Below are 23,593 nucleotides of genomic sequence, written 5' to 3'. Positions count from 1 at the left end.
ACTCTGGGAGAGCACGGAAAAATAGAAGCATCGCCAATGAATATTCAAGAAGACACCATAAAGGTTCAACTAGTGATACAGCAAATTCATAGTCAAAGTACGCTCTCAGTCATGCAAATGCTTTACGACAGAGATTATCTGCTGGAGATGCATTCTCACAGAGCCCTGGAGTGGTGCCTAGGGACAGCTCATAGGAGGCAGGTCGGGATGCGCTTTCTATGGTCCAGAACATTTGCTGTTGTCTTGACAGAATGAGAAGAATAGCAGATGAGTCTACCCTCCTATCCAAAATGATGAATATGTTGATGTTGCTATCAGTAACGGGCAGTCATACATCTTCACACAAGGATGAAATAAATAAAGCTGGACAAAGTAATGTTTCCGCCCAGTGTTGAACTGTGGACCTTTCTCGTGTTAGGCGAATGTGATAACCGCTACACTACGGAAACTGTCACTATGGCTGCTGATGAGTGTTCCGGAGTCCAAAGTTTTCCCAAATTTTGTGGCTGAGGGAAAGAGATTATGGAGTGGCAACAAATTGTGTCAGAAGTGGGATTTTAACAAACTACTCTGGGAGAGCACGGAAAAATAGAAGCATCGCCAATGAATATTCAAGAAGACACCATAAAGGTTCAACTAGTAATACAGCAAATCCTCTCAACTGGATTTGATCAATCATGCACTCAAATGTGACTTGCCAACCGACTAGCCTACTCAACTGATCTTCTTTCCAGAACTCACATACCTGAAGGTTCCACTGAGATTTGAACTCGAATCACTGGATTTAAAGTCCAGAGTGCTAACCATTACACCATGGAACCCTGTCCACAGTCAAAGTACGCTCTCAGTCATGCAAATGCTTTACAATGAAAGGTTTTATAGCAAAGGGATTTTTTTGGTCAATTTTTCAGTAATACTCTTACAGTTTGTATTCTCAGCATGGGCACGACAGTCAAGCAAAGTATTCTTAATCTTCGCTGGTCAAAGGTTAGAATCCGTCCGTCATGCGGAGGAACAGGGTTCGATTCCCTGACGGGGAGGGTGCCATTGTCACTCAGCAGCTGGGGGTTCACCAAAGTCCGTTTCACACCTCAGCATCAGAGAATCTCTTGAAAAGCTGCAAAAAATGACTTTACGACAAAGATTATCTGTTGGAGATGCATTCTCACGGAGCTCCGGAGTGGTGCCTAGGGACAGCTCAAAGGAGGCAGGGCGGGATGCGCTTTCTATGGTGCAGAACATTTGCTGTTGTCTTGACAGAATGAGAAGAATAGCAGATGAGTCTACCCTCCTATCCAAAATGATGAATATGTTGATGTTGCTATCAGTAACGGGCAGTCATACATCTTCACACAAGGATGAAATAAATAAAGCTGGAGTAAGTAATGTTTCCACCCAGTGTCGAACTGAGGACCTTTCGCGTGTTAGGCGAATGTGATAACCGCTACACTACGGAAACTGTCGCTGTGGCTGCTGATGAGTGTTCCGGAGTCCAAAGTTTTCCCAAATTTTGTGGCTGAGGGAAAGAGATTATGGAGTGGCAAAAAATTGTGTCAGAAGTGGGATTTTAACAAACTACTCTGGGAGAGCACGGAAAAATAGAAGCATCGCCAATGAATATTCAAGAAGACACCATAAAGGTTCAACTAGTAATATAGCAAATCCTCTCAACTGGATTTGATCAATCATGCACTCAAATGTGACTTGCCAACCGACTAGCCTACTCAACTGATCTTCTTCCCAGAACTCAGATACCTGAAGGTTCCACTGAGATTTGAACTCGAATCACTGGATTTAAAGTCCAGAGTGCTAACCATTACACCATGGAACCCCGTCCACAGTCAAAGTACGCTCTCAGTCATGCAAATGCTTTACAACGAAAGGTTTTATAGCAAAGGGATTTTTTTGGTCAATTTTTCAGTAATACTCTTACAGTTTGTATTCTCAGCATGGGCACGACAGTCAAGCAAATTATTCTTAATCTTCGCTGGTCAAAGGTTAGAATCCGTCTGTCATGCGGAGGAACAGGGTTCAATTCCCTGACGGGGAGGGTGCCATTGTCGCTCAGCAGCTGGGGGTTCACCAAAGTCCGTTTCACACCTCAGCATCAGAGAATCTCTTGAAAAGCTGCAAAAAATGACTTTACGACAAAGATTATCTGTTGGAGATGCATTCTCACAGAGCTCCGGAGTGGTGCCTAGGGACAGCTCATAGGAGGCAGGGCGGGATGCGCTTTCTATGGTGCAGAACATTTGCTGTTTTCTTGATAGAATGTGAAGAATAGCAGATGAGTCTCCCCTCCTATCCAAAATGATGAATATGTTGATGTTGCTATCAGTAACGGGCAGTCATACATCTTCACACAAGGATGAAATAAAAAAAGCTGGAGAAAGTAATGTTTCCACCCAGTGTCGAACTGAGGACCTTTCGCGTGTTAGGCGAATGTGATAACCGCTACACTACGGAAACTGTCGCTGTGGCTGCCGATGAGTGTTCCGGAGTCCAAAGTATTCCCAAATTTTGTGGCTGAGGGAAAGAGATTATGGAGTGGCAACAAATTGTGTCAGAAGTGGGATTTTAACAAAATACTCTGGGAGAGCACGGAAAAATAGAAGCATCGCCAATGAATATTCAAGAAGACACCATAAAGGTTCAACTAGTGATACAGCAAATTCATAGTCAAAGTACGCTCTCAGTCATGCAAATGCTTTACGACAGAGATTATCTGCTGGAGATGCATTCTCACAGAGCCCTGGAGTGGTGCCTAGGGACAGCTCATAGGAGGCAGGTCGGGATGCGCTTTCTATGGTCCAGAACATTTGCTGTTGTCTTGACAGAATGAGAAGAATAGCAGATGAGTCTACCCTCCTATCCAAAATGATGAATATGTTGATGTTGCTATCAGTAACGGGCAGTCATACATCTTCACACAAGGATGAAATAAATAAAGCTGGACAAAGTAATGTTTCCGCCCAGTGTTGAACTGTGGACCTTTCTCGTGTTAGGCGAATGTGATAACCGCTACACTACGGAAACTGTCACTATGGCTGCTGATGAGTGTTCCGGAGTCCAAAGTTTTCCCAAATTTTGTGGCTGAGGGAAAGAGATTATGGAGTGGCAACAAATTGTGTCAGAAGTGGGATTTTAACAAACTACTCTGGGAGAGCACGGAAAAATAGAAGCATCGCCAATGAATATTCAAGAAGACACCATAAAGGTTCAACTAGTAATACAGCAAATCCTCTCAACTGGATTTGATCAATCATGCACTCAAATGTGACTTGCCAACCGACTAGCCTACTCAACTGATCTTCTTTCCAGAACTCACATACCTGAAGGTTCCACTGAGATTTGAACTCGAATCACTGGATTTAAAGTCCAGAGTGCTAACCATTACACCATGGAACCCTGTCCACAGTCAAAGTACGCTCTCAGTCATGCAAATGCTTTACAATGAAAGGTTTTATAGCAAAGGGATTTTTTTGGTCAATTTTTCAGTAATACTCTTACAGTTTGTATTCTCAGCATGGGCACGACAGTCAAGCAAAGTATTCTTAATCTTCGCTGGTCAAAGGTTAGAATCCGTCCGTCATGCGGAGGAACAGGGTTCGATTCCCTGACGGGGAGGGTGCCATTGTCACTCAGCAGCTGGGGGTTCACCAAAGTCCGTTTCACACCTCAGCATCAGAGAATCTCTTGAAAAGCTGCAAAAAATGACTTTACGACAAAGATTATCTGTTGGAGATGCATTCTCACGGAGCTCCGGAGTGGTGCCTAGGGACAGCTCAAAGGAGGCAGGGCGGGATGCGCTTTCTATGGTGCAGAACATTTGCTGTTGTCTTGACAGAATGAGAAGAATAGCAGATGAGTCTACCCTCCTATCCAAAATGATGAATATGTTGATGTTGCTATCAGTAACGGGCAGTCATACATCTTCACACAAGGATGAAATAAATAAAGCTGGAGTAAGTAATGTTTCCACCCAGTGTCGAACTGAGGACCTTTCGCGTGTTAGGCGAATGTGATAACCGCTACACTACGGAAACTGTCGCTGTGGCTGCTGATGAGTGTTCCGGAGTCCAAAGTTTTCCCAAATTTTGTGGCTGAGGGAAAGAGATTATGGAGTGGCAAAAAATTGTGTCAGAAGTGGGATTTTAACAAACTACTCTGGGAGAGCACGGAAAAATAGAAGCATCGCCAATGAATATTCAAGAAGACACCATAAAGGTTCAACTAGTAATATAGCAAATCCTCTCAACTGGATTTGATCAATCATGCACTCAAATGTGACTTGCCAACCGACTAGCCTACTCAACTGATCTTCTTCCCAGAACTCAGATACCTGAAGGTTCCACTGAGATTTGAACTCGAATCACTGGATTTAAAGTCCAGAGTGCTAACCATTACACCATGGAACCCCGTCCACAGTCAAAGTACGCTCTCAGTCATGCAAATGCTTTACAACGAAAGGTTTTATAGCAAAGGGATTTTTTTGGTCAATTTTTCAGTAATACTCTTACAGTTTGTATTCTCAGCATGGGCACGACAGTCAAGCAAATTATTCTTAATCTTCGCTGGTCAAAGGTTAGAATCCGTCTGTCATGCGGAGGAACAGGGTTCAATTCCCTGACGGGGAGGGTGCCATTGTCGCTCAGCAGCTGGGGGTTCACCAAAGTCCGTTTCACACCTCAGCATCAGAGAATCTCTTGAAAAGCTGCAAAAAATGACTTTACGACAAAGATTATCTGTTGGAGATGCATTCTCACAGAGCTCCGGAGTGGTGCCTAGGGACAGCTCATAGGAGGCAGGGCGGGATGCGCTTTCTATGGTGCAGAACATTTGCTGTTTTCTTGATAGAATGTGAAGAATAGCAGATGAGTCTCCCCTCCTATCCAAAATGATGAATATGTTGATGTTGCTATCAGTAACGGGCAGTCATACATCTTCACACAAGGATGAAATAAAAAAAGCTGGAGAAAGTAATGTTTCCACCCAGTGTCGAACTGAGGACCTTTCGCGTGTTAGGCGAATGTGATAACCGCTACACTACGGAAACTGTCGCTGTGGCTGCCGATGAGTGTTCCGGAGTCCAAAGTATTTCCAAATTTTGTGGCTGAGGGAAAGAGATTATGGAGTGGCAACAAATTGTGTCAGAAGTGGGATTTTAACAAAATACTCTGGGAGAGCACGGAAAAATAGAAGCATCGCCAATGAATATTCAAGAAGACACCATAAAGGTTCAACTAGTGATACAGCAAATTCATAGTCAAAGTACGCTCTCAGTCATGCAAATGCTTTACGACAGAGATTATCTGCTGGAGATGCATTCTCACAGAGCCCTGGAGTGGTGCCTAGGGACAGCTCATAGGAGGCAGGTCGGGATGCGCTTTCTATGGTCCAGAACATTTGCTGTTGTCTTGACAGAATGAGAAGAATAGCAGATGAGTCTACCCTCCTATCCAAAATGATGAATATGTTGATGTTGCTATCAGTAACGGGCAGTCATACATCTTCACACAAGGATGAAATAAATAAAGCTGGACAAAGTAATGTTTCCGCCCAGTGTTGAACTGTGGACCTTTCTCGTGTTAGGCGAATGTGATAACCGCTACACTACGGAAACTGTCACTATGGCTGCTGATGAGTGTTCCGGAGTCCAAAGTTTTCCCAAATTTTGTGGCTGAGGGAAAGAGATTATGGAGTGGCAACAAATTGTGTCAGAAGTGGGATTTTAACAAACTACTCTGGGAGAGCACGGAAAAATAGAAGCATCGCCAATGAATATTCAAGAAGACACCATAAAGGTTCAACTAGTAATACAGCAAATCCTCTCAACTGGATTTGATCAATCATGCACTCAAATGTGACTTGCCAACCGACTAGCCTACTCAACTGATCTTCTTTCCAGAACTCACATACCTGAAGGTTCCACTGAGATTTGAACTCGAATCACTGGATTTAAAGTCCAGAGTGCTAACCATTACACCATGGAACCCTGTCCACAGTCAAAGTACGCTCTCAGTCATGCAAATGCTTTACAACGAAAGGTTTTATAGCAAAGGGATTTTTTTGGTCAATTTTTCAGTAATACTCTTACAGTTTGTATTCTCAGCATGGGCACGACAGTCAAGCAAAGTATTCTTAATCTTCGCTGGTCAAAGGTTAGAATCCGTCCGTCATGCGGAGGAACAGGGTTCGATTCCCTGACGGGGAGGGTGCCATTGTCACTCAGCAGCTGGGGGTTCACCAAAGTCCGTTTCACACCTCAGCATCAGAGAATCTCTTGAAAAGCTGCAAAAAATGACTTTACGACAAAGATTATCTGTTGGAGATGCATTCTCACGGAGCTCCGGAGTGGTGCCTAGGGACAGCTCAAAGGAGGCAGGGCGGGATGCGCTTTCTATGGTGCAGAACATTTGCTGTTTTCTTGATAGAATGTGAAGAATAGCAGATGAGTCTCCCCTCCTATCCAAAATGATGAATATGTTGATGTTGCTATCAGTAACGGGCGGTCATACATCTTCACACAAGGATGAAATAAATAAAGCTGGAGAAAGTAATGTTTCCACCCAGTGCCGAACTGAGGACCTTTCACGTGTTAGGCGAATGTGATAACCGCTACACTACGGAAACTGTTGCTGTGGCTGCTGATGAGTGTTCCGGAGTCCAAAGTATTCCCAAATTTTGTGGCTGAGGGAAAGAGATTATGGAGTGGCAACAAATTGTGTCAGAAGTGGGATTTTAACAAACTACTCTGGGAGAGCACAGAAAAATAGAAGCATCGCCAATGAATATTCAAGAAGACACCATAAATGTTCAACTAGCGATACAGCAAATCCTCTCAACTGGATTTGATCAATCATGCACTCAAATGTGACTTGCCAACTGACTAGCCTACTCAACTGATCTTCTTTCCAGAACTCACATACCTGAAGGTTCCACCGAGATTTGAACTCGGATCACTGGATTCAAAGTCCAGAGTGCTAACCATTACACCATGGAACCCTGTCCAAAGTCAAAGTACGCTCTCAGTCATGAAAAATGCTTTACGACAGAGATTATCTGCTGGAGATGCATTCTCACGGAGCCCTGGAGTGGTGCCTAGGGACAGCTATTAGGAGGCAGGTCGGGATGCGCTTTCTATGGTCCAGAACATTTGCTGTTGTCTTGACAGAATGAGAAGAATAGCAGATGAGTCTCCCCTCATATCCAAAATGATGAATATGTTGATGTTGCTATCAGTAACGGGCAGTCATACATCTTCACTCAAGGATGAAATAAATAAAGCTGGACAAAGTAATGTTTCCGCACAGTGTCGAACTGAGGACCTTTCGCGTGTTAGGTGAATGTGATAACCGCTACACTACGGAAACTGTCGCTGTGGCTACCGATGAGTGTTCCGGACTCCAAAGTATTCCCAAATTTTGTGGCTGAGGGAAAGATATTCTGGAGTAGCAAAAAATTGTGTCAGAAGTGGGATTTTAACAAAATACTCTGGGAGAGCACGGAAAAATAGAAGCATCGCCAATGAATATTCAAGAAGACACCATAAAGGTTCAACTAGTGATACAGCAAATCCATAGTCAAAGTACGCTCTCAGTCATGCAAATGCTTTACGACAGAGATTATCTGCTGGAGATGCATTCTCACAGAGCCCTGGAGTGGTGCCTAGGGACAGCTCATAGGAGGCAGGTCGGGATGCGCTTTCTATGGTCCAGAACATTTGCTGTTGTCTTGACAGAATGAGAAGAATAGCAGATGAGTCTCCCCTCATATCCAAAATGATGAATATGTTGATGTTGCTATTAGTAACGGGCAGTCATACATCTTCACAAAAGGATGAAATAAATAAAGCTGGAGAAAGTAATGTTTCCACCCAGTGTCGAACTGAGGACCTTTCGCGTGTTAGGCGAATGTGATAACCGCTACACTACGGAAACTGTCGCTGTGGCTGCCGATGAGTGTTCCGGAGTCCAAAGTATTCCCAAATTTTGTGGCTGAGGGAAAGAGATTATGGAGTGGCAACAAATTGTGTCAGAAGTGGGATTTTAACAAAATACTCTGGGAGAGCACGGAAAAATAGAAGCATCGCCAATGAATATTCAAGAAGACACCATAAAGGTTCAACTAGTGATACAGCAAATTCAAAGTCAAAGTACGCTCTCAGTCATGCAAATGCTTTACGACAGAGATTATCTGCTGGAGATGCATTCTCACAGAGCCCTGGAGTAGTGCCTAGGGACAGCTCATAGGAGGCAGGTCGGGATGCGCTTTCTATGGTCCAGAACATTTGCTGTTGTCTTGACAGAATGAGAAGAATAGCAGATGAGTCTACCCTCCTATCCAAAATGATGAATATGTTGATGTTGCTATCAGTAACGGGCAGTCATACATCTTCACACAAGGATGAAATAAATAAAGCTGGACAAAGTAATGTTTCTGCCCAGTGTTGAACTGTGGACCTTTCGCGTGTTAGGCGAATGTGATAACCGCTACACTACGGAAACTGTCACTATGGCTGCTGATGAGTGTTCCGGAGTCCAAAGTTTTCCCAAATTTTGTGGCTGAGGGAAAGAGATTATGGAGTGGCAACAAATTGTGTCAGAAGTGGGATTTTAACAAACTACTCTGGGAGAGCACGGAAAAATAGAAGCATCGCCAATGAATATTCAAGAAGACACCATAAAGGTTCAACTAGTAATACAGCAAATCCTCTCAACTGGATTTGATCAATCATGCACTCAAATGTGACTTGCCAACCGACTAGCCTATTCAACTGATCTTCTTTCCAGAACTCACATACCTGAAGGTTCCACTGAGATTTGAACTCGAATCACTGGATTTAAAGTCCAGAGTGCTAACCATTACACCATGGAACCCCTTCCACAGTTGAAGTACGCTCTCAGTCATGCAAATGCTTTACAACGAAAGGTTTTATAGCAAAGGGATTTTTTTGGTCAATTTTTCAGTAATACTCTTACAGTTTGTATTCTCAGCATGGGCACGACAGTCAAGCAAAGTATTCTTAATCTTCGCTGGTCAAAGGTTAGAATCCGTCTGTCATGCGGAGGAACAGGGTTCAATTCCCTGACGGGGAGGGTGCCATTGTCGCTCAGCAGCTGGGGGTTCACCAAAGTCCGTTTCACACCTCAGCATCAGAGAATCTCTCGAAAAGCTGCAAAAAATGACTTTACGACAAAGATTATCTGTTGGAGATGCATTCTCACAGAGCTCCGGAGTGGTGCCTAGGGACAGCTCATAGGAGGCAGGGCGGGATGCGCTTTCTATGGTGCAGAACATTTGCTGTTTTCTTGATAGAATGTGAAGAATAGCAGATGAGTCTCCCCTCCTATCCAAAATGATGAATATGTTGATGTTGCTATCAGTAACGGGCAGTCATACATCTTCACACAAGGATGAAATAAAAAAAGCTGGAGAAAGTAATGTTTCCGCCCAGTGTCGAACTGAGGACCTTTCGCGTGTTAGGCGAATGTGATAACCGCTACACTACGGAAACTGTCGCTGTGTCTGCCGATGAGTGTTCCGGAGTCCAAAGTATTCCCAAATTTTGTGGCTGAGGGAAAGAGATTATGGAGTGGCAACAAATTGTGTCAGAAGTGGGATTTTAACAAACTACTCTGGGAGAGCACGGAAAAATAGAAGCATCGCCAATGAATATTCAAGGAGACACCATAAAGGTTCAACTAGTAATACAGCAAATCCTCTCAACTGGATTTGATCAATCATGCACTCAAATGTGACTTGCCAACCGACTAGCCTACTCAACTGATCTTCTTTCCAGAACTCACATACTTGAAGGTTCCACTGAGATTTGAACTTGAATCACTGGATTTAAAGTCCAGAGTGCTAACCATTACACCATGGAACCCCGTCCACAGTCAAAGTACGCTCTCAGTCATGCAAATGGTTTACAACGAAAGGTTTTATAGCAAAGGGATTTTTTTGGTCAATTTTTCAGTAATACTCTTACAGTTTGTATTCTCAGCATGGGCACGACAGTCAAGCAAAGTATTCTTAATCTTCGCTGGTCAAAGGTTAGAATCCGTCTGTCATGCGGAGGAACAGGGTTCGATTCCCTGACGGGGAGGGTGCCATTGTCACTCAGCAGCTGGGGGTTCACCAAAGTCCGTTTCACACCTCAGCATCAGAGAATCTCTTGAAAAGCTGCAAAAAATGACTTTACGACAAAGATTATCTGTTGGAGATGCATTCTCACAGAGCTCCGGAGTGGTGCCTAGGGACAGCTCATAGGAGGCAGGGCGGGATGCGCTTTCTATGGTGCAGAACATTTGCTGTTTTCTTGATAGAATTTGAAGAATAGCAGATGAGTCTCCCCTCCTGTCCAAAATGATGAATATGTTGATGTTGCTATCAGTAACGGGCAGTCATACATCTTCACACAAGGATGAAATAAAAAAAGCTGGAGAAAGTAATGTTTCCGCCCAGTGTCGAACTGAGGACCTTTCGCGTGTTAGGCGAATGTGATAACCGCTACACTACGGAAACTGTCGCTGTGGCTGCCGATGAGTGTTCCGGAGTCCAAAGTATTCCCAAATTTTGTGGCTGAGGGAAAGAGATTATGGAGTGGCAACAAATTGTGTCAGAAGTGGGATTTTAACAAAATACTCTGGGAGAGCACGGAAAAATAGAAGCATCGCCAATGAATATTCAAGAAGACACCATAAAGGTTCAACTAGTGATACAGCAAATCCATAGTCAAAGTACGCTCTCAGTCATGCAAATGCTTTACGACAGAGATTATCTGCTGGAGATGCATTCTCACAGAGCCCTGGAGTGGTGCCTAGGGACAGCTCATAGGAGGCAGGTCGGGATGCGCTTTCTATGGTCCAGAACATTTGCTGTTGTCTTGACAGAATGAGAAGAATAGCAGATGAGTCTACCCTCCTATCCAAAATGATGAATATGTTGATGTTGCTATTAGTAACGGGCAGTCATACATCTTCACAAAAGGATGAAATAAATAAAGCTGGACAAAGTAATGTTTCTGCCCAGTGTTGAACTGAGGACCTTTCGCGTGTTGGGCGAATGTGATAACCGCTACACTACGGAAAGTGTCGCTGTGGATGCCGATGAGTGTTCCGGAGTCCAAAGTATTCCCAAATTTTGTGGCTGAGGGAAAGAGATTATGGAGTGGCAACAAATTGTGTCAGAAGTGGGATTTTAACAAACTACTCTGGGAGAGCACGGAAAAATAGAAGCATCGCCAATGAATATTCAAGAAGACACCATAAATGTTCAACTAGCGATACAGCAAATCCTCTCAACTGGATTTGATCAATCATGCACTCAAATGTGACTTGCCAACTGACTAGCCTACTCAACTGATCTTCTTTCCAGAACTCACATACCTGAAGGTTCCACCGAGATTTGAACTCAGATCACTGGATTCAAAGTCCAGAGTGCTAACCATTACACCATGGAACCCTGTCCAAAGTCAAAGTACGCTCTCAGTCATGAAAAATGCTTTACGACAGAGATTATCTGCTGGAGATGCATTCTCACGGAGCCCTGGAGTGGTGCCTAGGGACAGCTATTAGGAGGCAGGTCGGGATGCGCTTTCTATGGTCCAGAACATTTGCTGTTGTCTTGACAGATTGAGAAGAATAGCAGATGAGTCTCCCCTCATATCCAAAATGATGAATATGTTGATGTTGCTATCAGTAACGGGCAGTCATACATCTTCACTCAAGGATGAAATAAATAAAGCTGGACAAAGTAATGTTTCCGCCCAGTGTCGAACTGAGGACCTTTCGCGTGTTAGGCGAATGTGATAACCGCTACACTACGGAAACTGTCGCTGTGGCTGCCGATGAGTGTTCCGGACTCCAAAGTATTCCCAAATTTTGTGGCTGAGGGAAAGAGATTCTGGAGTAGCAAAAAATTGTGTCAGAAGTGGGATTTTAACAAAATACTCTGGGAGAGCACGGAAAAATAGAAGCATCGCCAATGAATATTCAAGAAGACACCATAAAGGTTCAACTAGTGATACAGCAAATCCATAGTCAAAGTACGCTCTCAGTCATGCAAATGCTTTACGACAGAGATTATCTGCTGGAGATGCATTCTCACAGAGCCCTGGAGTGGTGCCTAGGGACAGCTCATAGGAGGCAGGTCGGGATGCGCTTTCTATGGTCCAGAACATTTGCTGTTGTCTTGACAGAATGAGAAGAATAGCAGATGAGTCTCCCCTCCTATCCAAAATGATGAATATGTTGATGTTGCTATCAGTAACGGGCGGTCATACATCTTCACACAAGGATGAAATAAATAAAGCTGGAGAAAGTAATGTTTCCGCCCAGTGCCGAACTGAGGACCTTTCGCGTGTTAGGCGAATGTGATAACCGCTACACTACGGAAACTGTCGCTGTGGCTGCTGATGAGTGTTCCGGAGTCCAAAGTATTCCCAAATTTTGTGGCTGAGGGAAAGAGATTATGGAGTGGCAAAAAATTGTGTCAGAAGTGGGATTTTAACAAACTACTCTGGGAGAGCACGGAAAAATAGAAGCATCGCCAATGAATATTCAAGAAGACACCAAAAAGGTTCAACTAGTGATAGAGCAAATCCTCTCAACTGGATTTGATCAATCATGCACTCAAATGTGACTTGCCAACCGACTAGCCTACTCAACTGATCTTCTTTCCAGAACTCACATACCTGAAGGTTCCACTGAGATTTGAACTTGAATCACTGGATTTAAAGTCCAGAGTGCTAACCATTACACCATGGAACCCCGTCCACAGTCAAAGTACGCTCTCAGTCATGCAAATGGTTTACAACGAAAGGTTTTATAGCAAAGGGATTTTTTTGGTCAATTTTTCAGTAATACTCTTACAGTTTGTATTCTCAGCATGGGCACGACAGTCAAGCAAAGTATTCTTAATCTTCGCTGGTCAAAGGTTAGAATCCGTCTGTCATGCGGAGGAACAGGGTTCGATTCCCTGACGGGGAGGGTGCCATTGTCACTCAGCAGCTGGGGGTTCACCAAAGTCCGTTTCACACCTCAGCATCAGAGAATCTCTTGAAAAGCTGCAAAAAATGACTTTACGACAAAGATTATCTGTTGGAGATGCATTCTCACAGAGCTCCGGAGTGGTGCCTAGGGACAGCTCATAGGAGGCAGGGCGGGATGCGCTTTCTATGGTGCAGAACATTTGCTGTTTTCTTGATAGAATTTGAAGAATAGCAGATGAGTCTCCCCTCCTGTCCAAAATGATGAATATGTTGATGTTGCTATCAGTAACGGGCAGTCATACATCTTCACACAAGGATGAAATAAAAAAAGCTGGAGAAAGTAATGTTTCCGCCCAGTGTCGAACTGAGGACCTTTCGCGTGTTAGGCGAATGTGATAACCGCTACACTACGGAAACTGTCGCTGTGGCTGCCGATGAGTGTTCCGGAGTCCAAAGTATTCCCAAATTTTGTGGCTGAGGGAAAGAGATTATGGAGTGGCAACAAATTGTGTCAGAAGTGGGATTTTAACAAACTACTCTGGGAGAGCACGGAAAAATAGAAGCATCGCCAATGAATATTCAAGAAGACACCATAAATGTTCAACTAGCGATACAGCAAATCCTCTCAACTGGATTTGATCAATCATGCACTCAAATGTGACTTGCCAACTGACTAGCCTACTCAACTGATCTTCTTTCCAGAACTCACATACCTGAAGGTTCCACCGAGATTTGAACTCAGATCACTGGATTCAAAGTCCAGAGTGCTAACCATTACACCATGGAACCCTGTCCAAAGTCAAAGTACGCTCTCAGTCATGAAAAATGCTTTACGACAGAGATTATCTGCTGGAGATGCATTCTCACGGAGCCCTGGAGTGGTGCCTAGGGACAGCTATTAGGAGGCAGGTCGGGATGCGCTTTCTATGGTCCAGAACATTTGCTGTTGTCTTGACAGAATGAGAAGAATAGCAGATGAGTCTCCCCTCATATCCAAAATGATGAATATGTTGATGTTGCTATCAGTAACGGGCAGTCATACATCTTCACTCAAGGATGAAATAAATAAAGCTGGACAAAGTAATGTTTCCGCCCAGTGTCGAACTGAGGACCTTTCGCGTGTTAGGCGAATGTGATAACCGCTACACTACGGAAACTGTCGCTGTGGCTGCCGATGAGTGTTCCGGACTCCAAAGTATTCCCAAATTTTGTGGCTGAGGGAAAGAGATTCTGGAGTAGCAAAAAATTGTGTCAGAAGTGGGATTTTAACAAAATACTCTGGGAGAGCACGGAAAAATAGAAGCATCGCCAATGAATATTCAAGAAGACACCATAAAGGTTCAACTAGTGATACAGCAAATCCATAGTCAAAGTACGCTCTCAGTCATGCAAATGCTTTACGACAGAGATTATCTGCTGGAGATGCATTCTCACAGAGCCCTGGAGTGGTGCCTAGGGACAGCTCATAGGAGGCAGGTCGGGATGCGCTTTCTATGGTCCAGAACATTTGCTGTTGTCTTGACAGAATGAGAAGAATAGCAGATGAGTCTACCCTCCTATCCAAAATGATGAATATGTTGATGTTGCTATTAGTAACGGGCAGTCATACATCTTCACAAAAGGATGAAATAAATAAAGCTGGACAAAGTAATGTTTCCGCCCAGTGTTGAACTGAGGACCTTTCGCGTGTTGGGCGAATGTGATAACCGCTACACTACGGAAAGTGTCGCTGTGGATGCCGATGAGTGTTCCGGAGTCCAAAGTATTCCCAAATTTTGTGGCTGAGGGAAAGAGATTATGGAGTGGCAACAAATTGTGTCAGAAGTGGGATTTTAACAAACTACTCTGGGAGAGCACGGAAAAATAGAAGCATCGCCAATGAATATTCAAGAAGACACCATAAATGTTCAACTAGCGATACAGCAAATCCTCTCAACTGGATTTGATCAATCATGCACTCAAATGTGACTTGCCAACTGACTAGCCTACTCAACTGATCTTCTTTCCAGAACTCACATACCTGAAGGTTCCACCGAGATTTGAACTCAGATCACTGGATTCAAAGTCCAGAGTGCTAACCATTACACCATGGAACCCTGTCCAAAGTCAAAGTACGCTCTCAGTCATGAAAAATGCTTTACGACAGGGATTATCTGCTGGAGATGCATTCTCACGGAGCCCTGGAGTGGTGCCTAGGGACAGCTATTAGGAGGCAGGTCGGGATGCGCTTTCTATGGTCCAGAACATTTGCTGTTGTCTTGACAGAATGAGAAGAATAGCAGATGAGTCTCCCCTCATATCCAAAATGATGAATATGTTGATGTTGCTATCAGTAACGGGCAGTCATACATCTTCACTCAAGGATGAAATAAATAAAGCTGGACAAAGTAATGTTTCCGCCCAGTGTCGAACTGAGGACCTTTCGCGTGTTAGGCGAATGTGATAACCGCTACACTACGGAAACTGTCGCTGTGGCTGCTGATGAGTGTTCCGGAGTCCAAAGTATTCCCAAATTTTGTGGCTGAGGGAAAGAGATTATGGAGTGGCAACAAATTGTGTCAGAAGTGGGATTTTAACAAAATACTCTGGGAGAGCACGGAAAAATAGAAGCATCGCCAATGAATATTCAAGAAGACACCATAAAGGTTCAACTAGTGATACAGCAAATCCATAGTCAAAGTACGCTCTCAGTCATGCAAATGCTTTACGACAGAGATTATCTGCTGGAGATGCATTCTCACAGAGCCCTGGAGTGGTGCCTAGGGACAGCTCATAGGAGGCAGGTCGGGATGCGCTTTCTATGGTCCAGAACATTTGCTGTTGTCTTGACAGAATGAGAAGAATAGCAGATGAGTCTCCCCTCCTATCCAAAATGATGAATATGTTGATGTTGCTATCAGTAACGGGCGGTCATACATCTTCACACAAGGATGAAATAAATAAAGCTGGAGAAAGTAATGTTTCCGCCCAGTGCCGAACTGAGGACCTTTCGCGTGTTAGGCGAATGTGATAACCGCTACACTACGGAAACTGTCGCTGTGGCTGCTGATGAGTGTTCCGGAGTCCAAAGTATTCCCAAATTTTGTGGCTGAGGGAAAGAGATTATGGAGTGGCAACAAATTGTGTCAGAAGTGGGATTTTAACAAACTACTCTGGGAGAGCACGGAAAAATAGAAGCATCGCCAATGAATATTCAAGAAGACACCATAAAGGTTCAACTAGTAATACAGCAAATCCTCTCAACTGGATTTGATCAATCATGCACTCAAATGTGACTTGCCAACCGACTAGCCTACTCAACTGATCTTCTTTCCAGAACTCACATACCTGAAGGTTCCACTGAGATTTGAACTCGAATCACTAGATTTAAAGTCCAGAGTGCTAACCATTACACCATGGAACCCCATCCACAGTCAAAGCACGCTCTCAGTCATGCAAATGCTTTACGACAGAGATTATCTGCTGGAGATGCATTCTCACAGAGCCCTGGAGTGGTGCCTAGGGACAGCTCATAGGAGGCAGGTTGGGATGCGCTTTCTATGGTCCAGAACATTTGCTGTTGTCTTGACAGAATGAGAAGAATAGCAGATGAGTCTCCCCTCCTATACAAAATGATGAATATGTTGATGTTGCTATCAGTAACGGGCAGTCATACATCTTCACACAAGGATGAAATAAAAGAAGCTGGAGAAAGTAATGTTTCCGCCCAGTGTCGAACTGAGGACCTTTCGCGTGTTAGGCGAATGTGATAACCGCTACACTACGGAAACTCTCGCTGTGGCTGCCGATGAGTGTTCCGGAGTCCAAAGTATTCCCAAATTTTGTGGCTGAGGGAAAGAGATTCTGGAGTGGCAAAAAATTGTGTCAGAAGTGGGATTTTAACAAACTACTCTGGGAGAGCACGGAAAAATAGAAGCATCACCAATGAATATTCAAGAAGACACCATAAAGGTTCAACTAGTAATACAGCAAATCCTCTCAACTGGATTTGATCAATCATGCACTCAAATGTGACTTGCCAACCGACTAGCCTACTCAACTGATCTTCTTTCCAGAACTCACATACCTGAAGGTTCCACCGAGATATGAACTCGGATCACTGGATTCAAAGTCCAGAGTGCTAACCATTACACCATGGAACCCCTTCCACAGTCAAAGTACGCTCTCAGTCATGCAAATGCTTTACGACAGAGATTATATGTTGGAGATGCATTCTCACAGAGCCCTGGAGTGGTGCCTAGGGACAGCTCATAGGAGGCAGGTCGGGATGCGCTTTCTATGGTCCAGAACATTTGCTGTTGTCTTGATAGAATGAGAAGAATAGCAGATGAGTCTCCCCTCCTATCCAAAATGATGAATATGTTGATGTTGCTATCAGTAACGGGCAGTCATACATCTTCACACAAGGATGAAATAAATAAAGCTGGACAAAGTAATGTTTCCGCCCAGTGTCGAACTGAGGACCTTTCGCGTGTTAGGCAAATGTGATAACCGCTACACTACGGAAACTGTCGCTGTGGCTGCCGATGAGTGTTCCGGAGTCCAAAGTTTTCCCAAATTTTGTGGCTGAGGGAAAGAGATTATGGAGTGGCAACAAATTGTGTCAGAAGTGGGATTTTAACAAACTACTCTGGGAGAGCACGGAAAAATAGAAGCATCGCCAATGAATATTCAAGAAGACACCATAAAGGTTCAACTAGTGATACAGCAAATCCTCTCAACTGGATTTGATCAATCATGCACTCAAATGTGACTTGCCAACTGACTAGCCTACTCAACTGATCTTCTTTCCAGAACTCACATACCTGAAGGTTCCACCGAGATTTGAACTCGAATCACTGGATTCAAAGTCCAGAGTGCTAACCATTACACCATGGAACCCTGTCCATAGTCAAAGTACGCTCTCAGTCATGCAAATGGTTTACAACGAAAGGTTTTATAGCAAAGGGATTTTTTTGGTCAATTTTTCAGTAATACTCTTACAGTTTGTATTCTCAGCATGGGCACGACAGTCAAGCAAAGTATTCTTAATCTTCGCTGGTCAAAGGTTAGAATCCGTCTGTCATGCGGAGGAACAGGGTTCGATTCCCTGACGGGGAGGGTGCCATTGTCACTCAGCAGCTGGGGGTTCACCAAAGTCCGTTTCACACCTCAGCATCAGAGAATCTCTTGAAAAGCTGCAAAAAATGACTTTACGACAAAGATTATCTGTTGGAGATGCATTCTCACGGAGCTCCGGAGTGGTGCCTAGGGACAGCTATTAGGAGGCAGGTCGGGATGCGCTTTCTATGGTCCAGAACATTTGCTGTTGTCTTGACAGAATGAGAAGAATAGCAGATGAGTCTCCCCTCATATCCAAAATGATGAATATGTTAATGTTGCTATCAGTAACGGGCAGTCATACATCTTCACTCAAGGATGAAATAAATAAAGCTGGACAAAGTAATGTTTCCGCCCAGTGTCGAACTGAGGACCTTTCGCGTGTTAGGCGAATGTGATAACCGCTACACTACGGAAACTGTCGCTGTGGCTGCCGATGAGTGTTCCGGAGTCCAAAGTATTCCCAAATTTTGTGGCTGAGGGAAAGAGATTATGGAGTGGCAACAAATTGTGTCAGAAGTGGGATTTTAACAAAATACTCTGGGAGAGCACGGAAAAATAGAAGCATCGCCAATGAATATTCAAGAAGACACCATAAAGGTTCAACTAGTGATACAGCAAATTCAAAGTCAAAGTACGCTCTCAGTCATGCAAATGCTTTACGACAGAGATTATCTGCTGGAGATGCATTCTCACAGAGCCCTGGAGTGGTGCCTAGGGACAGCTCATAGGAGGCAGGGCGGGATGCGCTTTCTATGGTCCAGAACATTTGATGTTGTCTTGACAGAATGAGAAGAATAGCAGATGAGTCTACCCTCCTATCCAAAATGATGAATATGTTAATGTTGCTATCAGTAACGGGCAGTCATACATCTTCACACAAGGATGAAATAAATAAAGCTGGAGTAAGTAACGTTTCCGCCCAGTGTCGAACTGAGGACCTTTCGCGTGTTAGGCGAATGTGATAACCGCTACACTACGGAAACTGTCGCTGTGGCTGCTGATGAGTGTTCCGGAGTCCAAAGTTTTCCCAAATTTTGTGGCTGAGGGAAAGAGATTATGGAGTGGCAAAAAATTGTGTCAGAAGTGGGATTTTAACAAACTACTCTGGGAGAGCACGGAAAAATAGAAGCATCGCCAATGAATATTCAAGAAGACACCAAAAAGGTTCAACTAGTGATAGAGCAAATCCTCTCAACTGGATTTGATCAATCATGCACTCAAATGTGACTTGCCAACTGACTAGCCTACTCAGCTTAACTTCTTTCCAGAACTCACATACCTGAAGGTTCCACCGAGATTTGAACTCGGATCACTGGATTCAAAGTCCAGAGTGCTAACCATTACACCATGGAACACTTCCATAGTCAAAGTACGCTCTCAGTCATGCAAATGCTTTACGACAGAGATTATCTGCTGGAGATGCATTCTCACAGAGCCCTGGAGTGGTGCCTAGGGACAGCTCATAGGAGGCAGGTCGGGATGCGCTTTCTATGGTCCAGAACATTTGCTGTTGTCTTGACAGAATGAGAAGAATAGCAGATGAGTCTCCCCTCCTGTCCAAAATGATGAATATGTTGATGTTGCTATCAGTAACGGGCAGTCATACATCTTCACACAAGGATGAAATAAAAAAAGCTGGAGAAAGTAATGTTTCCGCCCAGTGTCGAACTGAGGACCTTTCGCGTGTTAGGCGAATGTGATAACCGCTACACTACGGAAACTGTCGCTGTGGCTGCCGATGAGTGTTCCGGAGTCCAAAGTATTCCCAAATTTTGTGGCTGAGGGAAAGAGATTATGGAGTGGCAACAAATTGTGTCAGAAGTGGGATTTTAACAAAATACTCTGGGAGAGCACGGAAAAATAGAAGCATCGCCAATGAATATTCAAGAAGACACCATAAAGGTTCAACTAGTGATACAGCAAATCCATAGTCAAAGTACGCTCTCAGTCATGCAAATGCTTTACGACAGAGATTATCTGCTGGAGATGCATTCTCACAGAGCCCTGGAGTGGTGCCTAGGGACAGCTCATAGGAGGCAGGTCGGGATGCGCTTTCTATGGTCCAGAACATTTGCTGTTGTCTTGACAGAATGAGAAGAATAGCAGATGAGTCTACCCTCCTATCCAAAATGATGAATATGTTGATGTTGCTATTAGTAACGGGCAGTCATACATCTTCACAAAAGGATGAAATAAATAAAGCTGGACAAAGTAATGTTTCTGCCCAGTGTTGAACTGAGGACCTTTCGCGTGTTGGGCGAATGTGATAACCGCTACACTACGGAAAGTGTCGCTGTGGATGCCGATGAGTGTTCCGGAGTCCAAAGTATTCCCAAATTTTGTGGCTGAGGGAAAGAGATTATGGAGTGGCAACAAATTGTGTCAGAAGTGGGATTTTAACAAACTACTCTGGGAGAGCACGGAAAAATAGAAGCATCGCCAATGAATATTCAAGAAGACACCATAAATGTTCAACTAGCGATACAGCAAATCCTCTCAACTGGATTTGATCAATCATGCACTCAAATGTGACTTGCCAACTGACTAGCCTACTCAACTGATCTTCTTTCCAGAACTCACATACCTGAAGGTTCCACCGAGATTTGAACTCAGATCACTGGATTCAAAGTCCAGAGTGCTAACCATTACACCATGGAACCCTGTCCAAAGTCAAAGTACGCTCTCAGTCATGAAAAATGCTTTACGACAGAGATTATCTGCTGGAGATGCATTCTCACGGAGCCCTGGAGTGGTGCCTAGGGACAGCTATTAGGAGGCAGGTCGGGATGCGCTTTCTATGGTCCAGAACATTTGCTGTTGTCTTGACAGATTGAGAAGAATAGCAGATGAGTCTCCCCTCATATCCAAAATGATGAATATGTTGATGTTGCTATCAGTAACGGGCAGTCATACATCTTCACTCAAGGATGAAATAAATAAAGCTGGACAAAGTAATGTTTCCGCCCAGTGTCGAACTGAGGACCTTTCGCGTGTTAGGCGAATGTGATAACCGCTACACTACGGAAACTGTCGCTGTGGCTGCCGATGAGTGTTCCGGACTCCAAAGTATTCCCAAATTTTGTGGCTGAGGGAAAGAGATTCTGGAGTAGCAAAAAATTGTGTCAGAAGTGGGATTTTAACAAAATACTCTGGGAGAGCACGGAAAAATAGAAGCATCGCCAATGAATATTCAAGAAGACACCATAAAGGTTCAACTAGTGATACAGCAAATCCATAGTCAAAGTACGCTCTCAGTCATGCAAATGCTTTACGACAGAGATTATCTGCTGGAGATGCATTCTCACAGAGCCCTGGAGTGGTGCCTAGGGACAGCTCATAGGAGGCAGGTCGGGATGCGCTTTCTATGGTCCAGAACATTTGCTGTTGTCTTGACAGAATGAGAAGAATAGCAGATGAGTCTCCCCTCCTATCCAAAATGATGAATATGTTGATGTTGCTATCAGTAACGGGCGGTCATACATCTTCACACAAGGATGAAATAAATAAAGCTGGAGAAAGTAATGTTTCCGCCCAGTGCCGAACTGAGGACCTTTCGCGTGTTAGGCGAATGTGATAACCGCTACACTACGGAAACTGTCGCTGTGGCTGCCGATGAGTGTTCCGGACTCCAAAGTATTCCCAAATTTTGTGGCTGAGGGAAAGAGATTCTGGAGTAGCAAAAAATTGTGTCAGAAGTGGGATTTTAACAAAATACTCTGGGAGAGCACGGAAAAATAGAAGCATCGCCAATGAATATTCAAGAAGACACCATAAAGGTTCAACTAGTGATACAGCAAATCCATAGTCAAAGTACGCTCTCAGTCATGCAAATGCTTTACGACAGAGATTATCTGCTGGAGATGCATTCTCACAGAGCCCTGGAGTGGTGCCTAGGGACAGCTCATAGGAGGCAGGTCGGGATGCGCTTTCTATGGTCCAGAACATTTGCTGTTGTCTTGACAGAATGAGAAGAATAGCAGATGAGTCTCCCCTCCTATCCAAAATGATGAATATGTTGATGTTGCTATCAGTAACGGGCGGTCATACATCTTCACACAAGGATGAAATAAATAAAGCTGGAGAAAGTAATGTTTCCGCCCAGTGCCGAACTGAGGACCTTTCGCGTGTTAGGCGAATGTGATAACCGCTACACTACGGAAACTGTCGCTGTGGCTGCTGATGAGTGTTCCGGAGTCCAAAGTATTCCCAAATTTTGTGGCTGAGGGAAAGAGATTATGGAGTGGCAAAAAATTGTGTCAGAAGTGGGATTTTAACAAACTACTCTGGGAGAGCACGGAAAAATAGAAGCATCGCCAATGAATATTCAAGAAGACACCAAAAAGGTTCAACTAGTGATAGAGCAAATCCTCTCAACTGGATTTGATCAATCATGCACTCAAATGTGACTTGCCAACCGACTAGCCTACTCAACTGATCTTCTTTCCAGAACTCACATACCTGAAGGTTCCACTGAGATTTGAACTTGAATCACTGGATTTAAAGTCCAGAGTGCTAACCATTACACCATGGAACCCCGTCCACAGTCAAAGTACGCTCTCAGTCATGCAAATGGTTTACAACGAAAGGTTTTATAGCAAAGGGATTTTTTTGGTCAATTTTTCAGTAATACTCTTACAGTTTGTATTCTCAGCATGGGCACGACAGTCAAGCAAAGTATTCTTAATCTTCGCTGGTCAAAGGTTAGAATCCGTCTGTCATGCGGAGGAACAGGGTTCGATTCCCTGACGGGGAGGGTGCCATTGTCACTCAGCAGCTGGGGGTTCACCAAAGTCCGTTTCACACCTCAGCATCAGAGAATCTCTTGAAAAGCTGCAAAAAATGACTTTACGACAAAGATTATCTGTTGGAGATGCATTCTCACAGAGCTCCGGAGTGGTGCCTAGGGACAGCTCATAGGAGGCAGGGCGGGATGCGCTTTCTATGGTGCAGAACATTTGCTGTTTTCTTGATAGAATTTGAAGAATAGCAGATGAGTCTCCCCTCCTGTCCAAAATGATGAATATGTTGATGTTGCTATCAGTAACGGGCAGTCATACATCTTCACACAAGGATGAAATAAAAAAAGCTGGAGAAAGTAATGTTTCCGCCCAGTGTCGAACTGAGGACCTTTCGCGTGTTAGGCGAATGTGATAACCGCTACACTACGGAAACTGTCGCTGTGGCTGCCGATGAGTGTTCCGGAGTCCAAAGTATTCCCAAATTTTGTGGCTGAGGGAAAGAGATTATGGAGTGGCAACAAATTGTGTCAGAAGTGGGATTTTAACAAACTACTCTGGGAGAGCACGGAAAAATAGAAGCATCGCCAATGAATATTCAAGAAGACACCATAAATGTTCAACTAGCGATACAGCAAATCCTCTCAACTGGATTTGATCAATCATGCACTCAAATGTGACTTGCCAACTGACTAGCCTACTCAACTGATCTTCTTTCCAGAACTCACATACCTGAAGGTTCCACCGAGATTTGAACTCA

At 44.0% G+C, this 23,593-nt stretch overlaps 21 non-coding genes across 21 annotated transcripts in view; all 21 read right to left on the bottom strand.

Moving 5' to 3' along the window:
• Window positions 1-6,933: 6,933 nt before the first annotated feature.
• On the bottom strand, window positions 6,934-7,005 carry trnaq-uug (transfer RNA glutamine (anticodon UUG)). The gene has a single exon. It is a non-coding gene; the product is annotated as a tRNA-Gln (tRNA).
• A 2,439-nt stretch (window positions 7,006-9,444) lies between these two features.
• trnav-aac (transfer RNA valine (anticodon AAC)) lies at window positions 9,445-9,517 on the bottom strand. The gene has a single exon. It is a non-coding gene; the product is annotated as a tRNA-Val (tRNA).
• Window positions 9,518-10,454: 937 nt separating this feature from the next.
• Window positions 10,455-10,527, bottom strand: trnav-aac (transfer RNA valine (anticodon AAC)). Its single transcript has one exon. It is a non-coding gene; the product is annotated as a tRNA-Val (tRNA).
• An 867-nt stretch (window positions 10,528-11,394) lies between these two features.
• Window positions 11,395-11,466, bottom strand: trnaq-uug (transfer RNA glutamine (anticodon UUG)). Its single transcript has one exon. It is a non-coding gene; the product is annotated as a tRNA-Gln (tRNA).
• Window positions 11,467-11,761: 295 nt separating this feature from the next.
• On the bottom strand, window positions 11,762-11,834 carry trnav-aac (transfer RNA valine (anticodon AAC)). The gene has a single exon. It is a non-coding gene; the product is annotated as a tRNA-Val (tRNA).
• Window positions 11,835-13,338: 1,504 nt separating this feature from the next.
• trnav-aac (transfer RNA valine (anticodon AAC)) lies at window positions 13,339-13,411 on the bottom strand. The gene has a single exon. It is a non-coding gene; the product is annotated as a tRNA-Val (tRNA).
• Window positions 13,412-13,711: 300 nt separating this feature from the next.
• Window positions 13,712-13,783, bottom strand: trnaq-uug (transfer RNA glutamine (anticodon UUG)). Its single transcript has one exon. It is a non-coding gene; the product is annotated as a tRNA-Gln (tRNA).
• A 295-nt stretch (window positions 13,784-14,078) lies between these two features.
• On the bottom strand, window positions 14,079-14,151 carry trnav-aac (transfer RNA valine (anticodon AAC)). Its single transcript has one exon. It is a non-coding gene; the product is annotated as a tRNA-Val (tRNA).
• An 867-nt stretch (window positions 14,152-15,018) lies between these two features.
• trnaq-uug (transfer RNA glutamine (anticodon UUG)) lies at window positions 15,019-15,090 on the bottom strand. Its single transcript has one exon. It is a non-coding gene; the product is annotated as a tRNA-Gln (tRNA).
• A 295-nt stretch (window positions 15,091-15,385) lies between these two features.
• Window positions 15,386-15,458, bottom strand: trnav-aac (transfer RNA valine (anticodon AAC)). The gene has a single exon. It is a non-coding gene; the product is annotated as a tRNA-Val (tRNA).
• A 1,233-nt stretch (window positions 15,459-16,691) lies between these two features.
• Window positions 16,692-16,764, bottom strand: trnav-aac (transfer RNA valine (anticodon AAC)). The gene has a single exon. It is a non-coding gene; the product is annotated as a tRNA-Val (tRNA).
• A 300-nt stretch (window positions 16,765-17,064) lies between these two features.
• On the bottom strand, window positions 17,065-17,136 carry trnaq-uug (transfer RNA glutamine (anticodon UUG)). The gene has a single exon. It is a non-coding gene; the product is annotated as a tRNA-Gln (tRNA).
• Window positions 17,137-17,803: 667 nt separating this feature from the next.
• Window positions 17,804-17,875, bottom strand: trnaq-uug (transfer RNA glutamine (anticodon UUG)). Its single transcript has one exon. It is a non-coding gene; the product is annotated as a tRNA-Gln (tRNA).
• Window positions 17,876-18,440: 565 nt separating this feature from the next.
• Window positions 18,441-18,513, bottom strand: trnav-aac (transfer RNA valine (anticodon AAC)). The gene has a single exon. It is a non-coding gene; the product is annotated as a tRNA-Val (tRNA).
• Window positions 18,514-19,007: 494 nt separating this feature from the next.
• On the bottom strand, window positions 19,008-19,080 carry trnav-aac (transfer RNA valine (anticodon AAC)). The gene has a single exon. It is a non-coding gene; the product is annotated as a tRNA-Val (tRNA).
• Window positions 19,081-19,380: 300 nt separating this feature from the next.
• Window positions 19,381-19,452, bottom strand: trnaq-uug (transfer RNA glutamine (anticodon UUG)). Its single transcript has one exon. It is a non-coding gene; the product is annotated as a tRNA-Gln (tRNA).
• A 293-nt stretch (window positions 19,453-19,745) lies between these two features.
• On the bottom strand, window positions 19,746-19,818 carry trnav-aac (transfer RNA valine (anticodon AAC)). The gene has a single exon. It is a non-coding gene; the product is annotated as a tRNA-Val (tRNA).
• Window positions 19,819-20,685: 867 nt separating this feature from the next.
• trnaq-uug (transfer RNA glutamine (anticodon UUG)) lies at window positions 20,686-20,757 on the bottom strand. Its single transcript has one exon. It is a non-coding gene; the product is annotated as a tRNA-Gln (tRNA).
• Window positions 20,758-21,052: 295 nt separating this feature from the next.
• On the bottom strand, window positions 21,053-21,125 carry trnav-aac (transfer RNA valine (anticodon AAC)). Its single transcript has one exon. It is a non-coding gene; the product is annotated as a tRNA-Val (tRNA).
• A 2,071-nt stretch (window positions 21,126-23,196) lies between these two features.
• Window positions 23,197-23,269, bottom strand: trnav-aac (transfer RNA valine (anticodon AAC)). The gene has a single exon. It is a non-coding gene; the product is annotated as a tRNA-Val (tRNA).
• Window positions 23,270-23,569: 300 nt separating this feature from the next.
• Window positions 23,570-23,593, bottom strand: part of trnaq-uug (transfer RNA glutamine (anticodon UUG)) — a 72-nt gene continuing 48 nt past the window's right edge. Inside the window, exon 1 of the tRNA in view lies at window positions 23,570-23,593. This exon is cut by the window's right edge and continues 48 nt beyond it. This is a non-coding gene — a tRNA (tRNA-Gln).

This window comes from Odontesthes bonariensis, chromosome 6 (genome assembly GCF_027942865.1).
Source record: "Odontesthes bonariensis isolate fOdoBon6 chromosome 6, fOdoBon6.hap1, whole genome shotgun sequence".
NCBI lineage: Eukaryota > Metazoa > Chordata > Actinopteri > Atheriniformes > Atherinopsidae > Odontesthes > Odontesthes bonariensis.
The sequence above is the reverse complement of the archived record's forward strand: the minus strand, read 5'-3'. Positions and strand labels throughout refer to the sequence as shown.